This window comes from Salmo trutta, unplaced genomic scaffold (genome assembly GCF_901001165.1).
Source record: "Salmo trutta unplaced genomic scaffold, fSalTru1.1, whole genome shotgun sequence".
Lineage (NCBI taxonomy): Eukaryota > Metazoa > Chordata > Actinopteri > Salmoniformes > Salmonidae > Salmo > Salmo trutta.
Window position 1 is genome coordinate 463,336 of NW_021822406.1, and position 13,191 is coordinate 476,526.

The window sequence follows — 13,191 nt, forward strand, 5'->3', positions numbered from 1 at the left end:
GGAGTTGTTTCATGATATCAATGAAATAATGTCACAATGTAGAATGTTTTAACATTGTAGTAGGAGTATTTTAATGGTGTCACAATGTAGAACCCTAAACGTTTACCCCCTGTTCTATTGATTTCAACATGATATGGATATTACCCTCATTGGGAAAAATGCAGGGTCTGAAATGAAAGAGTAGTATTTATGTGATTAACATCAAGTGTTGTGTTAGACTTACCTCATTGGTGACCCATTTGAATCAAAATGTAGATAGCTCTTTTCTACAAATTGTCTTCTAACCAATGATGTACACATTTTTCCCAGATTCTGTGTGGTTTTTGAGTTGTTTTAACAGGACGTGCCACCTCATCTCCTCCCTCTCACACAATTGATTTCAACTTGATATCGATATGAGTATTGACAATAAGTGTTGCGTTTCTCTTCGTTTTGGGGACCTCTACATTTAAATGCATCACTCTAAAATGTAGCTGACTGTCTTCTGCAGGTTGTCGTCTAACCAGTGAGGTAAAAGATTTCTCCCATTTCCATGTGTTTTTTAGTTGTGTTAGTTTCAACATCACGTACAACCTGATTTCCCCCCTAATAGATATCAGTGATTTATTGCCTCTTGTTGTTTCTGGAAATTGGTTATTGATTTGGACAGGTTAAAACTGTGGTTTGACATTCGTGCTATCTCACCTAGCAAAGACTATTCTGACATCCAATCTATGTTCGATTTTGGTTGAAGTTGACATTTATTTTGAAAGTACGTATTTTTCAACAACTTAGTTTCAACGAACTTGCAGCATTGAGGCAGTATAAAAAAAATTGTCTATGAACAGTTTTATTAACAATCATACATCATTCCAGTTTTTACCCAGTTTTTATTTACATCATTCAAGTGCTAATTGTCATTTTTTTCACTACTAAAGAAGCATGACTCAAATCACCTACTCATATTTCAAACATTCGGCCTGACAAAAGATAGTTTTTGTTATTCAATGCCTCTGCCCGACGTCCAATCTACGCTCGGTTTTGTCCAATCAGTCAGGCCACTGAATATGCATAAGCAATGTAAAGAGATGTGGGGAAAAGTATGTTTTACACAAATTGCCTTCATAATAACAAAGAACAAATGTATGTGCATGAGGGGATATTAACTTTTCATACAGCCAAGAGGGGTGAGAAATTACACCAATATCAGTGGACAATTTGCACTAATGTAAATAAACATAGATGATGGAACATATTCCCTTTTGCTTATGTGATGAACCACTAAGGGGACATAAATATTTACTATCTAAACCATGTGTGACCTCTCACCTCTCTGGCTGTAGAAGTGTTCTTCCTAACCAGTCCCTCAACAGCTCTCTGACTGAGCTCCACCCTCACTGGGTCCTCAGAGGAGAGGAAGGCTGAGGAGGGATGGAAGGATGAATGGATCAATCAGTCAACAAGTCAGTAATATAAAGAGAGTGTTGATCATCTTAAATGTCCATCTCCCACCCATGGAGAGACCTATATACTATATCCAAGGTTGGGTAGGTTACTTTCTAAATCTACAATTACTAGTTGCCTATCCAGAATTGTCATCATTAAGTAATCTGATTACTTTTAGATGATCCTTTCCTGAAGAGCACAGGTTAGTACTAAAAATCTGATTTGAAACCTAACCTTAACCACACTGCTAACCCTAACATTAAATTACCTTAACTTTAACCATACTGCTAATACCTAACCCTTACTTTAACCATACTGTTAACCCTAATGCCTAATCCTAACCTTACATTTGTTTTTTCAAACATTTTTACAATATAGCACATTTTGACTGCAGCTGGTCCGTCTAGCGGAAATCCGTCAGTTCTGTCTCTAGGACAAGACTCATCACAATAAAAATCACAAATTTTATCATTGCAATGTGATACAAAAACTGGCAAAGGTGTGCTTGAGGACCAAGCGGATGGCTCAGAGCGGTCTTTTTGGAGTTTTTAACTGGCTGGATTTAGGACTGAGCAGACACCACAGAGCAGGCAGACAGGCTGTGTGAAAAGGAAAGCTAATTATGAAAACCACCTAAATAGACTCACATTCACTGAACATTTAGTGTAGCAGTCAGGTTAAATGTTATAAAATAAAATAAAACATTTTTTTTAACCTTTATTTAACCAGGCAAGTCAGTTAAGAACATATTCTTATTTACAATGACGGTCTACTCCGGCCAAACCCAGACGACGCAATTGTGCACCGCCCTATGGGACTCCCAATCACGGCCGGATGTGATACAGCCTGGATTTGAACCAGGGATTGTATTGACACCTCTTGACCTGAGATGCAGTGCCTAAGACTGCTGCACCATATGGGAGCAGATAGCCTAGCAGTTAAGAGTGTTGGGTCAGTAACCGAAAGGTTACTGGTTCGACTCCCTGAGCCGACAGATTCATACATTAGGTGAAAAATCTGCCGGTGTGCCATTGAGCAAGGCACTTAACCCTAATAGAACAATGAGCCAGACATTTCACCCGATGTATGAATCTGAAGCATCCAGTTGGCGTTCCACTCACTACCAAATATGGTGATGAGAGGAAGCCCAGTAGGAGAAATAGTAGCCAATTTTCTCATTGATGAAACGTTTGGTCTCTATACAGTTTTTGGTTTCCATGACTAAAATCTGTAACAAACAGTGTACTACGTTTTGTAGACTTTACCCTTTGCCAAAATGTAAATAAAAAAATGGTAATTTAGGAGTGCAAGGGCGAAGTTAGTTATTGCAACAGCGCAATTCACAGAGTGGGCGTTCCCTAATGTAAATATGCAAATAAATGCCAGAACGCGCCAATAGGATCTCTCTAGCTCCTGCTTGGCTCTGCCCACTTCCCTGCTTGTTCTGTCCACTATGATTAATTTGCTCCCTTTGGAAACGATAAGCTCTGGTCTATCTTGGGTTAGTTATACAAATCTTTGCCCACACAGTCCGTGAAAAGGTGTGGCTGACGATAGCCAGCTTGAGCTAGCATACGTACTCGGTAGAACAGAGTAGATCAATTTGATGTTGAGAAATAGTGCATTGTGGGAAGTTTAGAAGATATCCGGAAATAAGTTCATAATTATATAATAACCCCAAAACATAACTATGTTTGTACATATAGGTAATCAGGTCGTGACTACAACTACATTACTAAGTCTTTAAAACGACGTTGCTACATTGGTGAGTAAAAACTCATGCTTCTTACCGTTCAACTTTTTTTCTGAAAATAAAATATAATTTTCTCTCAATTGCGTTACCCACTCCAGTCGGCAGATGGCGATGGGGGGCTTTAAGGCTAGGCTGTTAGTGTAACATAATCTAGTGGACGGAAAGCTTTCAGTAACAGCAAGTCAGCAACCTCGGTAGCTTGCTAGCCAAAATAACCGAACCAATAAAGCTCTTTAAACGCTTTCGTGTATATTCGCCACTGTTTTAAACCCGTTTCTGTCGTCTAGTAAGTTATCCCATTTAATTTCACATTATGATGTTGTTGTTTTTGGTCAGCAAGCTGGGTGGTTAAGTTATCACTAGCCCAGGTAGCTAACATCCCTGACCATGAGGTCACTAAGCTACTCTCCTGCTAAAGAAGAGGAGGTCTGCTGGATGGAGAAAGAAGCTCTCGTGAAAGAGGAGGAGGAAGAGGAGGCTGTTACAGTAAAAGAAGAGGAGGATGCAGTTTTTGGAGTGAAAGAGGAGGAGGAGGAGATGACTGTCACATTGAAAAAAGAGGAGGAGGAAGAAGAGGAGGAAACTGGATATCTGGGCCCGGTTTCCCAAAGGCATCTTAAAGCGTCCAATGGTTCTAACAATGAACTTAGCCGTAAGATGGTTTTGAGAAACCGTTCCCTGATTAACACTAGTAAGTACTGTCTTAAATACAGAGGTACAAACTCTGCAGTTGTTGAACTGATGTGTGTTGTTAAAGGGGAAATCGGCTGTTGCTACATCCATATACATCCAATGTTTAGAAACAATGTAAATGTAAACCAACACTCTATAGCCTCAACATGGTTATAACTATAATATTGATATCATGGATGGTCAGTCCTTGCATCCATAGGTCTGTTTCTGATGGGGTAATACAGTTTAAACATTTGAGGCATTTATAAGTTGTATTCTTAAAGAATCAATGGTTATATAGTAAATGGGTCTTTCTATAACTGCCAGTGTAGATTTCATGTGGGGGTCAAATTGTTAGAGCTGTTGATAAGTCATTGTATAATATTCAGGCAATTTTTCCCCCATTTTTTTTTTAGGGCTGACTCTAATCGACTGATCAATTGTTTTGTTCAGGGAACAGTAGTTATCATCATAATGTTACACTTTTCATATGATGTATTCAGCGTATAACAGTTAAATTAGGCCTGGACATTGAACTACACTGAGCAACATGTATTGGTAACTAGGGCCTGTAGGACCTGCTTTGTTGATATTGTTGTTAAGAAGGCAGAGAAACACTTTATTATGGACAGACTTCTCCCCATCTTAGCTACTATTTTATCAACATGTTTTGACCATGACAGTTTACAATCCAGGCTTACTCCAAGCAGTTTAGTCATCTCAACTTGCTGAATTTCCACATTATTCATTACAAGATTTAGTTGAGGTTTAGGGTTTAGTGAATACAATGCTTTTAGTATTTAAAATATTTGTGACTAACTTATTCCTTGCCACAAAACTAACTGCAGCTCTTTAAGTGTTGCAGTCATTTCAGTCACTGTAGTAGCTGACGTGTATAGTGTTGTCATCCACATACATAGACACACTGGCTTTACTCAAATTTCCATTTATTACAAGATTTAGTTTAGATTTAGGGTTTAGTGAATGTTTTGTCCCAAATACAATGCTTTTAGTTTTAGAAATATTTAGGGCTAACTTATTCCTTGCCACCCACTCTGAAACGAACTGCAACTCTTTGTTAAGTTTTGTAGTTATTTCAGTTGCTGTAGTAGCTGATGTGTATAGTGTTGAGTCATCCGTGGCATGTCGTTAGTAAAGATTGAAAAAAGTAAGGGGCCTAGACAGCTGCCCTGGGGAATTCCTGGCTCTACCTGGATTATGTTTGAGAGGCTTCCATTAAAGAACATCCTCTGTGTTCTGTTAGACAAGTAACTTTTTATCCACAATATAGCAGAGGGTGTAAAGCCATAAAATATACACGTTTTTCCATCAGCAGACTATGATTGATAATGTCAATAGCCGCACTGAAGTCTAACGAAACATACATTTCTCTTAGCCAATCATCACATATTTATGTAAATGCTGTGCTTGTTGAATGTCCATTCCTATAAGCATGCTGAAAGTCTGTTGTCAATTTGTTTATGGTAAAATAGAGTATCTGGTAAAACACTTTTTTCCAGAAGTTTACAGGCTGATTGATCGGCTATTTGTGGCACTAAAGTGTGTTTTACTATTACTGGGTAGCGGAATTACTATTTACTATTACTATTTACTATTACTGGGTAGCGGAATTACTTTCGCTTCCCTCCAGCCCTGAGGGCACACACTTTGTAGTAGACTTAAATTGAAGATATGACAAATAGGAGTGGAAATATCGTCTGCTATTATCCTCAGTAATTTTCCATCCAAGTTGCCAGACCCGGTGGCTTGTCATTGTTTATAGACAACAATATTTTTTTCACTTCTTCCACACCCAATAAAGAAGCCACTGCTCCAAAACCGCCATAAAAAAGATAGACTACGATTTGCAACTGCACACGGGGACAAAGATTGTACTTTTTGGAGAAATGCCCTCTTGTCTGATGAAACAAAAATAGAACTGTTTGGCCATAATGACCATCGTTATGTTTGGAGGAAAAAGGGGGACGCTTGCAAGCTGAAGAACACCATCCCAACCGTGAAGCACGGGGGTGGCAGCATCATGTTGTGGAGGTGCTTTGCTGCAGGAGGGACTGGTGTACGTCACAAAATAGATGGCATCATGAGAAGGAAAATCATGTGGATATATTGAAGCAACATCTCAAGACATCAGTCAGGAAGTTTAAGCTTGGTCACCAATGGGTCTTCCAAATGGACAATGACCCCAAACATACTTCCAAAGTTGTGGCAAAATGGCTTATGGACAACAAAGTCAAGGTATTGGAGTGTCCATCATAAATACCTGACCTCCGTCCTATAGAACATTTGTGGGCAGAACTGAAAATGAGTTTGCGAGCAAGGAGGCCTACAAACCTGACTCAGTTACACCAGCTATGTGAGCAGGAATGGGCCAAAATTCACCCAACTTATTGTGGGAAGCTTGTGGAAGGCTACCCAAAACGTTTGACCCAAATTAAACAATTTAAAGGCTATGCTACCAAATACTAATTGAGTGTATGTAAACTTCTGACCCACTGGGAACCTTATGAAAGAAATAAAAGCTGAAATAAATCATTCTCTCTACTATTATTCTGACATTTCACATTCTTAAAATAAAGTGGTGATCCTAACTGACCTAAGAAAGGGAATTATTACTAGGATTAAATGTCAGGAATTGTGAAAAACTGAGTTTAAATGTATTTGGCTAAGGTGTCTTTAAACTTCTGACTTCAAATGTACATACATATCCCAACAAGAAGCCAAGGATTACAGGCAACATCAAGAATACCAAGCTAAAGACTAAAGAACTAACACTTTCAAGGAGTGGGACACTAATCTGGACGCTTATAAGAAATCGCTCTATGCCCTCAGACGAACCATCAAACAGGCAAAGCGTCAATAAAGGACTAAGATTGTATTCTACTACACTGTTGTGTCAGGGCAAACTATTACGGACTACAAAGGGAAACCCAGCCGCGAGCTGCCCAGTGACGCGAGCCTACCAGACGGGCTAAATGTCTTTTTATGCTCGCTTCGAGGTAAGCAACACTGAAGCATGTTTGAGAGCACCAGCTGTTCCGGACGACTGTCAACATTCACAAGGCCGCGGGGCCAGACGGATTACCAGGACGTGTAATCAAGTAACCTGCCTAAATGACTACTGCCCCGTATCACTCATGTCGGTAGCCATGAAGTGCTTTGAAAGGCTGGTCATGGCTCCCATCAACACCATCATCCCAGAAACGACATACTCAATTCGCATTCCGCCCCAAGAGATCAACAGATAACGCGATCTCCATTGCACTCCTCATTGCCCTTTCACACCTGAACAAAAGAAACACCTACGTGAAAACGCTGTTCATTTACAACAGCTCAGCATTCAACACCATAGTGCCCACAAAGCACCGCAAAGCACTACAGAGGGTAGTGCGTACGGCCCAGTACATCACTGGGGCCAAGCTTCCTGCCATCCAGGACCTCTATAACAGGCGGTGTCAGAGGAAGGCCCTAAAAATCATCAAAGCCTCCAATCACCCTAGTCATAGACTGTTCTCTCCGCTACCGCACGGCAAGCGGTACCGGAGCGCCAAGTCTAGGTCCAAGAGACTTCTAAACAGCGTCTAACCCCAAGCCATAAGACTCCTTAACAGCTAATCAAATGGTTACCCGGACTATTTGCATTGACTCCCCCCTTCCCCCCTTTTTTACTTTAGTATATTTGGTAACTATTTTTTTAACTCTTATTTTCTTAAAACGGCATTGTTGGTTACGGACTTGTAAGTAAGCATTTCACGGTAAGGTCTACCTACACCTGTTGTATTCGGCGCATGTGACAAATAAAATTTGATTTGAAATATGACAAAAGCTATTGTTGGTCACTTGACTGTCCATATTAGGACAATTGTCAAATACATTTGTAAAAGCATTTAAACATTCATTACAGATGTAAATTGTTGTACAACATCATGAGCATCACCTTTTAGCTAAAATAAACAGTGGATTTCTGCTGTTGTGGTCTTTAACCATCTGTCTGACTTTGTTGTTCACACAGGAAAGACATGACTATCGTGGATCCTCTGGAGAGCCTCAACAACATCATGAAGCTGAAGAGACAGAGAAGAGTCTCTCCACATCAGAACGCCTCAAGAAACACCAGCGGAAACCCACAAGGAAGAAATCTCACCACTGCTCTGACTGTGGGAAGAGTTACTCAAGACTAGATTCACTAACAGTGCACCAGAGAATTCACACAGGCGATACAGCTCACTGCTCTGACTGTGGGAAGAGATTCACCTCTTCAGCAGACCTAAAAAGACATGAGAGAATCCATACAGGAGAGAAGCCTTATAGCTGTGATCAATGTGGGAAGAGATTTACTCACTCAAGCTGTCTGAAGGTACATCAGAGAACACACACTGGAGAGAAGCCTTATAGCTGTGATCAATGTGAGAAGAGATTTGTTACATCTAGCCGTCTGACTATACACCTGAGAACACACACACTGCTCACTGCTCTGACTGCGGAAAGAGTTTTATTTCGTCAGGATGTTTAAAATCACACCAGAGAACACACAGGAGACAAATTGCATAGCTGTGATCAATGTGACAAGAGATACTCTGATAAAAGATCTCTGATTAAACATCAGAAAATACATACATGAAGGAGTTATTCCATAAAATGAAATAATGTGCAATGTTTTAACATTGTAGTAGGAGTATTTTAATGATGTCACAATGTAGAATGTTTTAACATTGTAGTAGCAGTATTTTAATGATGTCACAATGTAGAACCTTAAACGTTTGTCCCCTGTTCTATTGATTTCAGCATGATGTGGATATTAGCCTCAGTATGGGACTGAAGTGAAGGAGTACTATTTATGTGATTAACAAAAAAGCTTTGCCGACATTCTTGAATCAAAATACAACTCAACACTTTGAAATGTAGCTAGCTGTTTTCTACAAATTGTCCTCCCAGATTCCGTGTGTTCTTTTGAGCTGTTAGATTTGACAGGACATGTAATTGGTTTCAACGTGAAATCAATATTAGTGATGACATATAAGTGTTGCGTTTCTACTGAATTTAAATGCATCACTCCAAAATGTAGCTGACTGTCTTCTGCAGGTTGTCCTCTGACCAGTGAGGTAAAAGATTTCTCCCGTTTCCGTGTTTTTTTTTGTTTACTTTTTTAAACTTCAATACGACACCGTTTTTGGTGCAGTTTATAAGGTGCTCATAAAAAAAGTATATGTATGTTTTGACATTGGGCTTATTTATTATTTTTCGTTGAAAAGAAGACCATGCCCAACGTCCATTATATGCTCGGTGTTGGTTGAAAGTGAAAGTTGAAAAGACGTGTTTTTCAGGTCGTTGTTCTCAGCGACTTGAAAACAACTTAATTTCAACGTATTTGCAGCCTATACACATGGACTATCAAACATTGGTCTAAGAACAATTTTGTTAACAATCATACATCACTCCCGTATTAATTGTCTTTATTCCACTACTGAAGAAGCATGACTCAAATCACCTCATATTTCAAACATCCAGCCTGACAAAATATACATTTTTAATGCCTCAACATTAAGTGAATCATTGCCCATACATATTAAGGAAGGAGTGTACATTCGGTTTTGATATTTAATATTTTACATTTAATGTAACATTTTCAACCAACTGACTTTTTTTGTACAATGTTTACAAAACAATGTAATAAAACAAGCTTATATTTTTGGGATATTACATAATATTCTGACTATTTAGTCAATGATATTTCCTTAGAATGCTCATTTTATGTTGTGTATTAAATATTAATTTTTTTAAATAAAAAAAATTATTAATTCTGTGAAGCCATTGCGTTGCATCCATTTTTTTAAAACTAATTTTGTACATAATATTGCTGCTACTGTCTCTTATGACCGAAAATAACTTCTGGATATTAGAACAGCGACTCCTCACCTCGTACTGGAAGAAGCTTTTTCCGTTAACGAGTCAGACAAGAAGGAAATACTGCTTTCCCGGGAACAGGCCCAAATAAGGAGCGCCAATTCTAGGACCAAAAGGCTCCTTAACAGCTTCTCCCCCCAAGCCATAAGACTGCTGAAATAATGACTTACATTTACTTAAATTACTTACATTTGTTTTGTATACTGCTGCTACTCGCTGTTTATTATATATGCATAGTCACTTCACCCTACCTATATGTACAAATTACCTCAACTAACCTGTACCCACGCACATTGACTTGGTACCAGTACCGTACCCTGTATATAGCCTCGTTATTGTTGTTTTATTGTGTTACTTTTTATTATTTTTAACTTTAGTTTATTTGATAAATATTTTCTTAACTCTTCTTGAACTGCACTGTTGGTTAAGGGCTTGTAAGTAAGCATTTCACGGTAAACTCTACACTTGTTGTATTTGGGGCATGTGACAAATAAAGTTTGATTTGATTTGTCTGAAATGTGCTGTATAAATAAAGCCTGATTTGATTTGAACATCAGATTAGTTTTACTGGAGGTGGTCGGGTAATGTAATTATATGCAGTGCCATGTCAGTAATTTGTGCAGGAGAGTAACAATTCCAGCCAGAATAACCTACTATTTTTTGGCGAACTGTGCGAATCGACATCCCTGTGTTTTGAGAGAAATGTCTGAGTTTGACAGGTATTGTTCACGGTTTGAGCAATGAAAACAATAACTGATTCAATAAATTGAACGAAGTGCTGCTCATAGCCTGTATAAGAAGGGCCTACATGCATTAACTTCCACCGGTCTAAGGCACTGTATGCCAGTGCCAGTATGTATGCCAGTGCAGTGCTAGAGGCATCACTACATTCCTTGATTCGATTCCATGCTGTATCACAACCGGTCGTGATTGGGAGTCCCATAGGGCGGCGCACAATTGGCCCAGCGTCGTCCGAGTTAGGCCGGTGTCAGCCATCATTGTAAATATGAATTTGTTCTGAAGTGACTTGACTAGTTAAATAAAGGTTAAAAAAAGAATATAACAAAAAAATTGTCGAGTAGTTTAGATGATATCCGGAAATAAGTTAATCAATATGTAATAACCTAAAAACATAAATATGTTTGTATATATAGGTAATCAGGTGTAGCTGTACACAGCCCATCTGTACATAGCCCATCTGTAAATAGCCCATCCAACTACCTCATCCCCATATTGTTCTATTTACTTTTTTGCTCACTAGTATTTCCAGTATTTCTACTTGCACATCATCATCTGCACATCTATCACTCCAGTGTTAATTTGCTAAATTGTAATTACTTCGCTACTATGGCCTATTTATTGCCTTACCTTCTTACGCCATTTGCACACACTGTATATACACTTTTTCTATTGTGTTATTAACTGTACGTTTGTTTATTCCATGTGTAACTCTGTGTTGTTGTTTGTATCACACTGCTTTGCTTTATCTTGGCCAGGTCGAAGTTGTAAATGATAACTTGTTCTCAACTAGCCTACCTGGTTAAATAAAGGACTTGTTCTCTACTGGCCACCTGGTTAATAAGGAATAAAATAAATAAAAAGGTCGTGACTACAACTACATTACTAAGTCTTTAAAACGACACTGTGTCGCTACATTGGCGAGTAAAACTCGTGTTTTCTACCGTTTAACTTTCTGTCTGAAAAATAAAATATTATTTTCTCTCAACTGCGTTACCCACTCCAGTCAGCAGATGGCGGTATGAGGCTTTAAGGCGATGCTGTTAGTGTGACGTATAATCTAGTGGACGGAACGCTTCTTTCAACAGCAGTAACAGTCAGCCACCTCGGTAGCTTGCTAGCCAAAATAGCCGAACCAATAAAGCTCTTTAGACGCTTTCGTGTATATTAGGCACTGTGTTTTAAACCCACTTCTGTCGTCTAGTTAGTTATCCGGTTTAATTTCACATTACGCAGTGGTTACTGGTCAGCTAGCTGGCTTGATAATTTAGCATAGCACTAGGCTAGTCGCTAATGCTAGCTAGCTAACATCCCCGACCATGAGCTCACGAAGCTACTCTCCTCCTGCTGAAGAAGAGGAGGCCTGCTGGACGGAGAAAGAAGCTCTCGTGAAAGAGGAGGAGGAAGAGGAGGATGTTACAGTGAAAGAAGAAGAGAAAGACGTTTCAGTGAAAGAAGAGGAAGACGCGTTCAGAGTGAAAGAGGAGGAGGATGTTACAGTAAAAGAAGAGGAGGAGGAGGAGATGACTGTCACATCGAAAAAGGAGGAGGAAGAAGAGGAGGAAACTGGATATCTGGGCCCGGTTTCCCAAAGGCATCTTAATGCGTCCAATGGTTCTAATGATGAACTTAGCTGTAAGATGGTTTTGAGAAACCGTTCCCTGATTAACACTAGTAAGTACTGTCTTAAATACAGAGGCACAAACTCTGCAGTTGTTGAACTGATGTTTGGTGTTAAAGGGGAAATCTGCAATTGCTTCATCCATATTTGGACTTTTAAATGATTTATATATAGCCATTGATTCTTGAAGAATGTAACACATGCCTCATGAGCTTAGTTCAACTGTTGTACCCCATCAGATCCCCAAATAAGCTTATTTTACTCCAATGTTTAGAAACAATGTAAATGTAAACCAACACTGTATATCTTCAAAACATGGTTAAAACTATAATGGTCAGTCCTTGCATCCATAGGTCTGTCTATGAATTTGAGAGTAGTTACATTTCTCCAGCCCCATCCATCATCTTATTACCAAAACAGTGGTGGAATGACAGCTTTGTTATTGTTTCAACTGTAGATTGGTTGATTGATTGATTTGGCTTTTTTAAAGGGACAATCTTGTATTTAAACAGCAACAAAATGTCAGCGCAGAGACTTGATTTAGTAAACAGCTGAGGAATGGGGCTGGAGAAATGTAACCACTCTCAAATTCATAGAGAAAGCTATTGTTGGAACCTTAACCCAAAACCTAGTGACCTCGTCAAGAAGTTCAGACATCTTGCGTATAAGGTGTTGGTTTGACAGTCACTGGACCCAGGTTTGAGTTCAGCTCAGGGATACCCCCTGAATTCACTACACTATGAATACAAGAACTGGCCATCCATGAGTTAAAAATGAGAGTTTTAACCTACTTTTAAAGCTATACAGTGGTTGTTTACAAACAGTGGCATTATACAGGTGTATATTTTGGTTTCAGATGGGGTGAGACAGTTGAAACATATGAGGCATTTATAAGTTCTATTCTTCAAGAATCAATGGTTATATAGTAAATGGGTCTTTCTATAACTGCCAGTGTAGATTTCATGTGGGGGTCAAATTGTTAGAACTGTTGATAAGTCATTGTATAATATTCAGGCAATTTTCCCCCCATTTTTGTTTTTTCTAGAGCTGACTCTAGTCG